This window comes from Nomascus leucogenys, chromosome 4 (genome assembly GCF_006542625.1).
Source record: "Nomascus leucogenys isolate Asia chromosome 4, Asia_NLE_v1, whole genome shotgun sequence".
Classification (NCBI taxonomy): Eukaryota; Metazoa; Chordata; class Mammalia; order Primates; family Hylobatidae; genus Nomascus; species Nomascus leucogenys.
The window spans coordinates 18,928,401-18,938,397 of NC_044384.1; the positions used below are offsets into that span (position 1 = coordinate 18,928,401).

Consider the following 9,997-nt stretch of genomic DNA (forward strand, 5'->3'; position numbering starts at 1 on the left):
GAGAGCAAGTCATTTGCCCTAATCCCGTGTATGAACCTACAGAAGGCTCAGTCTCATGACCCATCTACACATAAAGGAGGCCTCTCCAAACCAGTAGAAGAAAGGTTGGTGAACCTAATTGAGTGTTAAACCACTGCAGAAAAAGAAAAAAAAAAAAAAAGTCATGACCTGAACCTAACTGGATTATGTAGTAAAATAGAAGTTTCAGTATTCTCAAGCAAAATCCACACCACAGAGTTTACACAGTTCACTTACAAAAGATCAGGAAAATGTGACAACTTCTAAGGATAAAAATCAATCAATCAAGAAATGTGGCAGAGTGCCTGGCTTACACCTGTAATCCAAACGCTTCGGGAGGCCAAAGTCTCCCAAATGCATAAGGCTAGGAGTTTGAGACCAGCCTGAGCAAAGTGGCAGAGACTACGTTTCTACATAAAATTTGCTCAGTACCTCAGGCAGTGGGAGGAGCAGCAGTGGCCAGGCAGCCCAGCTTCACAGAGGCTCTCAGCATCTCATGTCTTGCAGGCACCCAGCAAGCACACTCCCTCCCACTAAGGTGCCCAAGAGGATGGTCAGCTCAGCAGACGAGGTGGTGAAGGACGAGCCCAAGAGGACATCAGCGCGGTTGTCTGTTAAACCTGCTGCTGCAAAAGTGGAAATGAAGCCAAAAAAGAAAACAGGAGAGAATAAATCTTCAGACAAAAAAGTACAAACAAAAGGGAAAAAAAACGGTGCAAAGGGAAAACAGGGTGACATGGCAAACCAAGAAACTAAAGATCAACCTGCAGAAAATGGTGACATGAAAACCGAGGAGAGCCCAGCCTTTGATGAAATCAGAGAGAAAGAAGCCAAGTCTCATTAATACCAAATACAATGTCTTGTCTCTGGTCCCTGTCCCCATCCTTGTACAACCCACAGGAATATTTTATCAATTATTTCATAAATGTAACTTTTATAGTAGCTCTAGAAACACTTTTTTTCATGTCAAGCTTGCTTTATTTTCTTTATATATTTATGAAATACAGTTATTGGATTAATAAACCATGAGAATGTCATTTTTAAAAATTATGCTTTAAGTTCTAGGATACATGTGCAGAACGTGCAGGTTTGTTACATAGGTATACACGTGCCATGGTGGTTTGCTGCACCCATCAACCCATCATCTACATTGGGTATTTCTGCTAATGCTATCCCTCCCCTAGGCCCCCACCCCCTGACAGGCCCTGGTGTGTGATGTTCCCCTCCCTGTGTCCATGTGTTCTCATTTTTCAGCTCCCACTTATGAATGAGAACATGTGGTGTTTGGTTTTCTGTTCCTGTGTTAGTGTGCTGAGAATGATGGTTTCCAGCTTCATCCATTTTTCTGCAAAGGCCATGAACTCATCCTTTTTATGGCTGCATAGTATTCCATGGTGTATATGTGCCACATTTTCTTTATCCAGTCTATCATTGATGGGCATTTGGGATGGTTCCAAGTCTTTGCTATTGTGAATGGTGCTGCAATAAGCATACGTGTGCATGTGTCTTTATAGTAGAATGATTTATAATCCTTTGGGCATATAGCCAGTATATTGCTGGGTCAAATGGTAATTCTGGTTCTAGATCCTTGAGGAATCACCACACTGTCTTCCACAATGGTTGAACTAGTTTACACTCCCACCAGCAGTGTAAAAGTGTTCCTGTTTCTCCACATTCTATCCAGCATTTGTTGTTTCCTTACTTTTTAATGATCGCCATTCTAACTGGCATGAGATGTTATCTCATTATGGTTTTGATTTGTATTTCTCTAATGAACAGTGAGGATGAGCTTTTCTTTCATATGTTTGTTGGCTTCCTGAATGTCTTCTTTTGAGAACTGTCTGTTCATAGCCTTCATCCCCATTTTGGAAACTAATTAATGCGAGGCGGTAAAGTTTACAATGACCAAAAATTTTATACCTAAATGCAATTCTTGCACATGTTCTACAGGAGAAATAGAATGAAATGTGTATAGCTTGCTTTGTAGTAGCAAGAACACAAGAAACAACTAACATGCCCACTGAAGAAGGGGAGATGAAGACATTATTATGGATTCAAGGTTTTTTTCTTTTTTTAATATTTATTTATTTATTTTTGAGATGGAGTCTCGCTCTGTCACCCAGGCTGGAGTGCAGTGGTGGGGTCTTGGCTCACTGCAACTTCCACCTCCCAGGTTCGAGCAATTCTCCTGCCTCAGCCTCCTGAATAGCTCGGACTACAAGCGTGCACCACCAAGCCCAGCTAATGTTTGTATTTTTAGTAGGGACGGGGTTTTCCCATTTTGGCCAGGATTGTCTCGAGCTCCTGACCTCAGGTGAACCACTGCCTAGGTCTCCCAAAGTGCAGGGATTACAGATGTGAGCCACCACGCCTGGCAAGATTCAAGTTTTAGAATACTATGCAACAGTAACAACAAATCAAATACAGCTGCATGTATTGAGACAAATAAATCTCACAAAATCTTTGAAAAGTGTGCAGAATGATTCACAGCAAGTCTAACATTTATATGAAGTTCAAAACACTTTAAGATTGAATAATACATTTTTAGGAATAGATAAATATCTCTACAGCAGGAGAAGTATGAATCTGAAATTCAGGAAGAGAGGCTAGGTATTGAATCACAAAAGGCTCATGGGGAGCTCATAAATTATTAGTAATGTTCTATTTGTTAAGCTGAGGAGTGTCTAGTTCATTCTATTGTTAGTCTTCATAATTTAGATAAACCTCATCTCTCAAATACAAGAAAAAAGTATTAAGCCAGACTTTAGGTCTCTTGTGTATTAATCCAGCTATTAATCATTTTTCCATTCATGATACATCTGCTGTTTTTTCATGTAACAAGCACTACTAAAATGGTTTTTCTCCTGGGAGAGAAAGAGAGAAAACAATTTACTATCCCTTTGTTTGCTCTACTATTGTAGGTGATGCTAATTGTTAACATTGTTTAAAAAATAATGTGCAAAATTTCCGTCCTGTTTTACTTTCTACAGTACTGGAATAGGATGATTTTTTTTCACACTTCTAGAAATTAATTGCCCACATATCTTTCCACATCAAGCAGGCAGCAGATAGTGTGCATGTCTTTCATAATTTAACATAGGAAAATTTACATCTTTGGTTGTATCGCTCCCTTGTGAGTACCCTCAAATTGGGAATAGTTTGAAATAATATCACCATGGAATGAATAAAATTCAGAGCATTAAAAAATGTTTGAAATGTTGTCTTTGTTTTCCTTTCTGAAGCCAATAATTCTCAATGTTATATCAATGTCATTCTTTCAAATAACAGAAAGATTAATAGTAAACCTCACATGCACTTCTTGCTGGGACATTGGTCATAGAAGACACATTGTGACTTGGCTTACTTGGTAATCAAGACAAAACTTGACCCTAGCAAGATTTATCTGGAGATGTACTTTTTAAAAGGAGCAACTTGGCCCAAGTAATGACAGGGAATGTGTATTTCTTTGACTTAAAGGCTTGATAGCTAGGATTTATGACAAGCTCAAAGCAGTTCATATTAATGTCATCTAACATCTTTCAAGAAGGAAATTACATAATCTCTACAGGACCAATTTTTTATTTTCCAATATTTATGTGAATCGACAACTAATGAGAAACTTCCTCTGGTAGCTATTCAATATTTCAAATCAGATAGTTTATTTCTGACACAGAAGAAGCTCTGTAGAAATTATTGACAACTGAAATAATGCATGATGTGTGCTTCAACATTCTGTCAATGGGAGTCTGGGTAGAGATTATCCTCTTTTTTATACAAGTCATTTTCTAGTCCTTATCACATATTTTATGACTGGCAATGAAATAACATTACTATTATTCACTTGGGAATAAATAGAAAATACAAATAATTAAAATGCCATCCAAAGCAATTAAGTTAGCACTACACCAATGCTCATTTGAATTTATATTTAAAATCTGGCAAATATCTGTGTAGTGTTTTAAAAGAAAACACCTTTGGAAAAATATGCTCTACATTGTTTAATCATGTAACAATACTAAATCAACAATGTGATTTCTCTGTTCTTTGTTCATTTATGTTAATAACATCTGAGAACAATGAACATTGCATACGCATTTGTGGTTATGCTGGGAAATCCAAAGCAATTTACAAAAACAAATAAAACTACACTAGATTAAATAAGTGAATTTGGCAAGATTGCAGTACACTAGCCCAATGTACAAAAATCAACTGTAGTATAATATACAATCAACGATTAATTGAAAAATACAATAAAACATAATTTATAAATAGTAGCAAAACATTAAATATTTTTAAAGTTAATAAATGTGTGCAAGACACACAAATACTGGAAACTATAAAACATGGCTAAAATAAATTTTAAAAGACCTGAATAAACTGATATACCATGTTCATGGACAAAAAGATTCAATATTAATATTCAGATATCAATTCTACCAAAATTGATCTGTTTATATTCACTAAAACCCCAATAAAATTTTTGGTAGGTATTTTTTGGTGGAAATTAACAAGCTAATTTCACATTAATATCCACATGAAAATAGCCAAATAATAAAAAGCAGTCAAAAGAAAATTTTAAAAAGACCTTAAATGGCCAAAAATAATATTGATATTAAAAATGGAGAAATTGAACAACCCATTTCAAAGATTAATATACATTAACAGTGATTAAAACAATTTAAGTACTAGTATACATGGAGACAAATAGATCAATGCAACAGAAATGAGAGTTCAGAAATAAACCCACATATATCCATTCAATTGATTTTTACAGTGGCACAAAGATAATTCAGTAGGAGAGAAGATAGTCTTTTCAACCAATGATTCTGAAGAAACTGGCTATTTAAAAAAAAACTTCAATTTTTGTCTTACACTATATATTAAAATTTAATTTCAGACGACAGATCTAAACATAAAAGCTGAAATTACAAAATTTAAAGATATAGAATACTATTTTTGTGACTGAAAATAGACAATTATTTTTAAAGCAAGGCATAAAGCACTATAATTAATGAAGAAAACGTTCATAAATTATATTTCATCAAAGTTTAATACATTTACTCTCAAAAATTAAGAAAATGAATAGGCAAGCCACAAACTGGTGGCAATTTTTGCAATACAATTATCTCAATAAGGGCTTATACCAAATATATATAAACAACTTGTGTATCAAATTAATAAGACAGATATGATAAAAATGGACAAAAAATTTAATGGATAATTTAGAAAAAAGCTAAAATGATCAATAAATACATAAAAAGATACTCAACATCACTAGTAACCTCAGAAATAACTATTTAAAAAAAATATATATATATATAATGCCACTAGACCCCCATTAGAATGGTCAAAATTTTTTAAAGAGGAAACACCAAATTTGATGAGGGTATATAGCCAGAACTCTTAGGCATTGGTGGTATAAGTTCAAAAGCATACATCTACTTCACAAAAATAGTTTTGTGTTTTTTTCTAAATAAAATTAAGACCTATATTTACCATATGACCTAGAAACTTTTCTGCTAGATATTGTTCAGGAGAAACCGGAAAAATATGATCTGAAGTCCACAAAAATACCTGTACAAGAATGATCAAATGTAGCTTTATTTCACCAAAGAAAAGTGGAAACCACTTATCCAGAGGTAAATAGAAAAACAAATGGTGACATATTTATTTAATAGCATACTTTTCTCTAGTAGTAATACTAATACAAACAACAACGTGAACAAATCTCATTAACATTATGTTTAAAGAAAAAATCCAGTCTCAAAAAAGTATACATCTTTTTATTTCATTTATATATAGTTCTGAAATAGTGGAACTAAGCTGTGATGGTAGTAATTTCAACAATGGTTGTCTCGTTCATTGTGGTAGGGTGGGATGGCCTACAACAAAACATTAGAGAACATTATAAGGTGATTAAAATATTCTGCACATTGTTTGAGGTAGTGGTTATATTGAGGTGTATACTTATAAAACTCATGGGACTCTACAATTAATCATCTGTGCGTTTTATTGTATCAATTAAACATCAATACATTTTTAAAGTGAAAGAACTATAATAAATCACAAATGATTTAAGAGACCTTGATTAAAATTCATTAAATAAAAATAAAAATTTAAGATAGTTGGAGAACATCTTAAAATGACTGGATCTTAGATAATATTATTCATGTTAATTTTTAAGGTATGATAATAGTATCATGGTTATGTTAAAAATAATATCTTTATTTGGTAGAGATGTATACTGAACCATTTATGGCTAAAATTATGCCTTAGAAGTACTTTAAAATACTCAATAAAAAAGTAACAGAATAAATAAAATAAGAATGGTAAAATGTTGATAATAGTTGAAATTGGGTGCTGGCTACATGGGGATTTATTATATTATTCTTTATATTCTATATATCTCAGAAATTTGTCATACTAAAAGGTTTAAAAGTCTGGTTTGAATGGTGTAGATATTAGCCAATCACACTTTCCATACTGAAATAAAATTCATCCTTGAGTGTATTACATAAAAAAAAAAAAAAACTAGCTTCAACCAAGTTTGGCTTCCACATTTTAATCTCTCAGATATTTTAAGAGTTTATTTTCTTTATTTACATAAGACCAGGTAAAATGAATATGAGGTACTATGTAATTGAGTTATGTGTTGTTACTTGCAGAATGTTTTCCCCCTAATAAATAAGCTGTCACCTCTCCTATCATATATCGATTTTCCATATAAATGAAAAAATTATGAGGACTAATACTATTTATTCAAATTGCAATATACCAAAGTTATAAGGTTTGTACCTTTTGAGTAGTCCAGGACTAGTTTCAATGGATATCCATCCAATTTTTGGTAAGTGTCTTAGTTGGAGCACCCCCCAAAATAGAGCCTGAAACAGTTTATTTGGTAGATGATCCCAAGCAGGTAAAAATGGAGTCAGGGAGGGAGAGCTACGATTTGAATATGGTTTTACTTTTCCAAAATTCATGTTGAAATTTGATTGTTATTGTGGCAGTGTTAGAAGGTGGAATCTTTAAGAAGTGATTAAGTAATTAAGAGGGATTAATGTCTTTCTTGCAGGAATGGGTTAGCTATCTTGAGAATCTGGCCCCCCCTTTTCTCTCTTGTGCATGCCCTGTTCCTGCCTTCTGCTCTGCCACCATGCTATAAAGCAGCATGAGGCCCCCATCAGATGCAGTTGCTTGAGCTTGAACTTCCCAGTCTCCAGAATTGTGAGCCAAAAAAAAATTTTTTTTAAATAAATTACCCAGTCTCAGTTATTCTGTTATAGCAATAGAAAATGGACTAAGACAAGGCAAAAGACAGGAAAAAGAGGAAAAGTCACTTATAATTATCAAGTTCCTTGTTGCAGGCAATGGGCTCAATTTAGATGGGATCTCTGAGAAACACGAGGAATTTTCTAGAATTTTCCTTACAAAGTAGAGGGGGGTATCAAATTTACCCCTGCCTTCTATTACCATCAGTTGAAAGTCACCTGAGTCAGTAACTTTACCCTCCAACCCCTAACATCTTGCATTTATAGGTTGTGCTTGTGTAATCTAAGAGGGATGCTGTGGCTCCTCAAACAGATTTGAGGCAGAAAAATAGACGGTGTGGCATGCCTTTGGGTGAAGCAATGTCAGCATGAGCCACCACAGCTCACCAGAGCTAAGGCTGAAATGAAAATGCAAGGATGAGATGTGAGGCAACAAGAGTAAAATAAATATTACAGGAATGTGTCAGTGTTTTCAGTTTGTCTGTTCCATATTGAAAGGAGTATACTCCAGTGTCAGGGTTCATTAAAGGCATAGACAAAAGATACACTGCAACACGAATTGTCACTAGTCTTTAGTATCAATCAAAAATGACTCCATCGACTATATTATTTTTGCACTTCCTATATTACCTTGAGTATTCCCTCCGTTAATCACGTGCTGCTAGACTGCTAATGGATGTTTATTATTATTTAAATGTTTTATGTCCCTAGCTGCCAAGTGATGAGTTTCTTCTATACACAGGAAACTGGAAAAAGACATTCTTCCTGATCAATACAACAACACTAGGAGACAGATGTTATTATAATGTTTACACATGTATAACTTACAGAGATACAGAGAAAAGTTGCTTGTTTGAGATCATTTGGTAGTAAGTGGCTCATCAGTTCTGAATCTAAAGCCTATATTCTTTTCAGATCCTTAGTTTTGCTACCTTGACTTTACAGACAGATGTTTTCATAATTCCAGTGTACCATAGGCTGAATGATAGAGTAAATGTCATAGAATAGGCTCTCAAAGAGAGCTTATCAAATGCTTATCAAGCCTTGCTTTGGGTTGAATTTGCCTCTGCCCTTAGCTGTAATATATACTACTGTGAACATAATCAGGCATGAGTCTTCTCTGTATTCCTAATTTTTCTTGGAGGGATAAAAATACCAAAGATGGAGCACCTGTAATAAACACCTGTCTAAGTGAGAGAAATTGTAAACCAGGTCACTCAAATGTGCGTGTTAATAAGCCTCCTGAAATGCTATCCATGGCTTCAGGAGGAATAAGAAAACTATTTAATGTTTCCCTCTCCACTTCTTCTCAGCATGTGATTATTGCGAAACCTTTGCTGCTTGGTAATTTTTCCTCCAATAGGCTAAAAATATGCAAATAATCTTTTTAATTGTTCATGAGAACTCATTAAATTTCCCTCTTATGATGAGATTTTATTCTTTTAATCAGCAGTTGTTTGGAACTTAGTAGATAAAAAAGTATGGTATCAGTATTAACACACTGCATATGGTTTTCTTGCTTTAAAAAATTAACAGAAGGGAAATTTAAACTGAAGTGATTACAGAATTTAATTTATAAAACTATATTCTTTTTTCATCTAATGAGAATTTTTAAATGGTTTCTTGTATCAAAGCTAAACTATCTGACCTCTCTTTTGTAATCTTCATTGACCGTTTTAATTCTGTGAAGTATCAAACATGGATGTATGAAATTTTACCAATATTATTTTTCTCCCTGGTAACTTCTTTTCTTTTTAGTATAAAATGTGAGTCTTTTCTTTAAGATACAGAAAAAGTGCAAAGAAGCAAATGCACAGAATCCATTGTATTTAGAATTAAATAGCTGTTTGTCAGAGTCTTACTATCAGAATTCTGTGGATAGTGGAAGGCTGTAACAATAAAGGAATAGATTTTATCTTAGAAGCTCCTTCATTAGTAAATGAGGAAATTGATTAATGATAAGGGAATATATTGGTTGCCTTCTTTATCTATTTTGGTTACTCAAGACTCTAAATTTTTTTTTTAAACAAACTCACCACCTATAAACAGTGGGAATTAATTAGGGGATTGTTATTCGTTTAATAGAAGCCTAACAGTGGAACCTTAATCTATTGAAATTTGTCCAGGTATAGACCAATACCAGAGAACCATGGTGACTTCTAAACCAGATATTCAAAAATTCAAAAGCAGAACCAGTTTTTCTCTCAACCTAACCTTCAGTTCTTACTTTGGAAATTGAGCTAAAGTTAGAATTGTTACATGAATATATCCGGTTATCTGGGTTGGATAAGCTATACTCCTGCTATAATAGCAGAGGCTATCAGTGACCCAGAACTGGTTTCAGATATAGTCTTGGATAGAGGAAATGGATGGCATCCCTGGAAAAATGAACTAACGATTGGTTTATTTAGGGAAGAGGCATATGGAAGGATCTTTTTTCAATAGTAAGGCTGAAGTCATTTTGCATTTTCTTTCTCCTGCTTTAGAAAATAGTTTAATATACCAATGCTCAGTGTATTAGTCTGTTCTCACACTGCTATAAAGAATTACTCAAGACTGGGTAACTTAGAGAGAAAAGAGGTTTAATTGACTCACATTTCCCCATGGCTGGGTAGGCCTCAGGAAACTTACAGTCATGACAGAAGGGGAAGAAACACATCTTGCATGGCAGCAGGTAAGACAGAGTGAGTGTGTGAAGGAGGCTGTCAGAC

General features: G+C 34.3%; 1 pseudogene; it reads left to right on the forward strand.

Moving 5' to 3' along the window:
- Window positions 1–514: 514 nt before the first annotated feature.
- Window positions 515–862, forward strand: LOC100599574 (annotated as a pseudogene).
- Window positions 863–9,997: the final 9,135 nt, after the last annotated feature.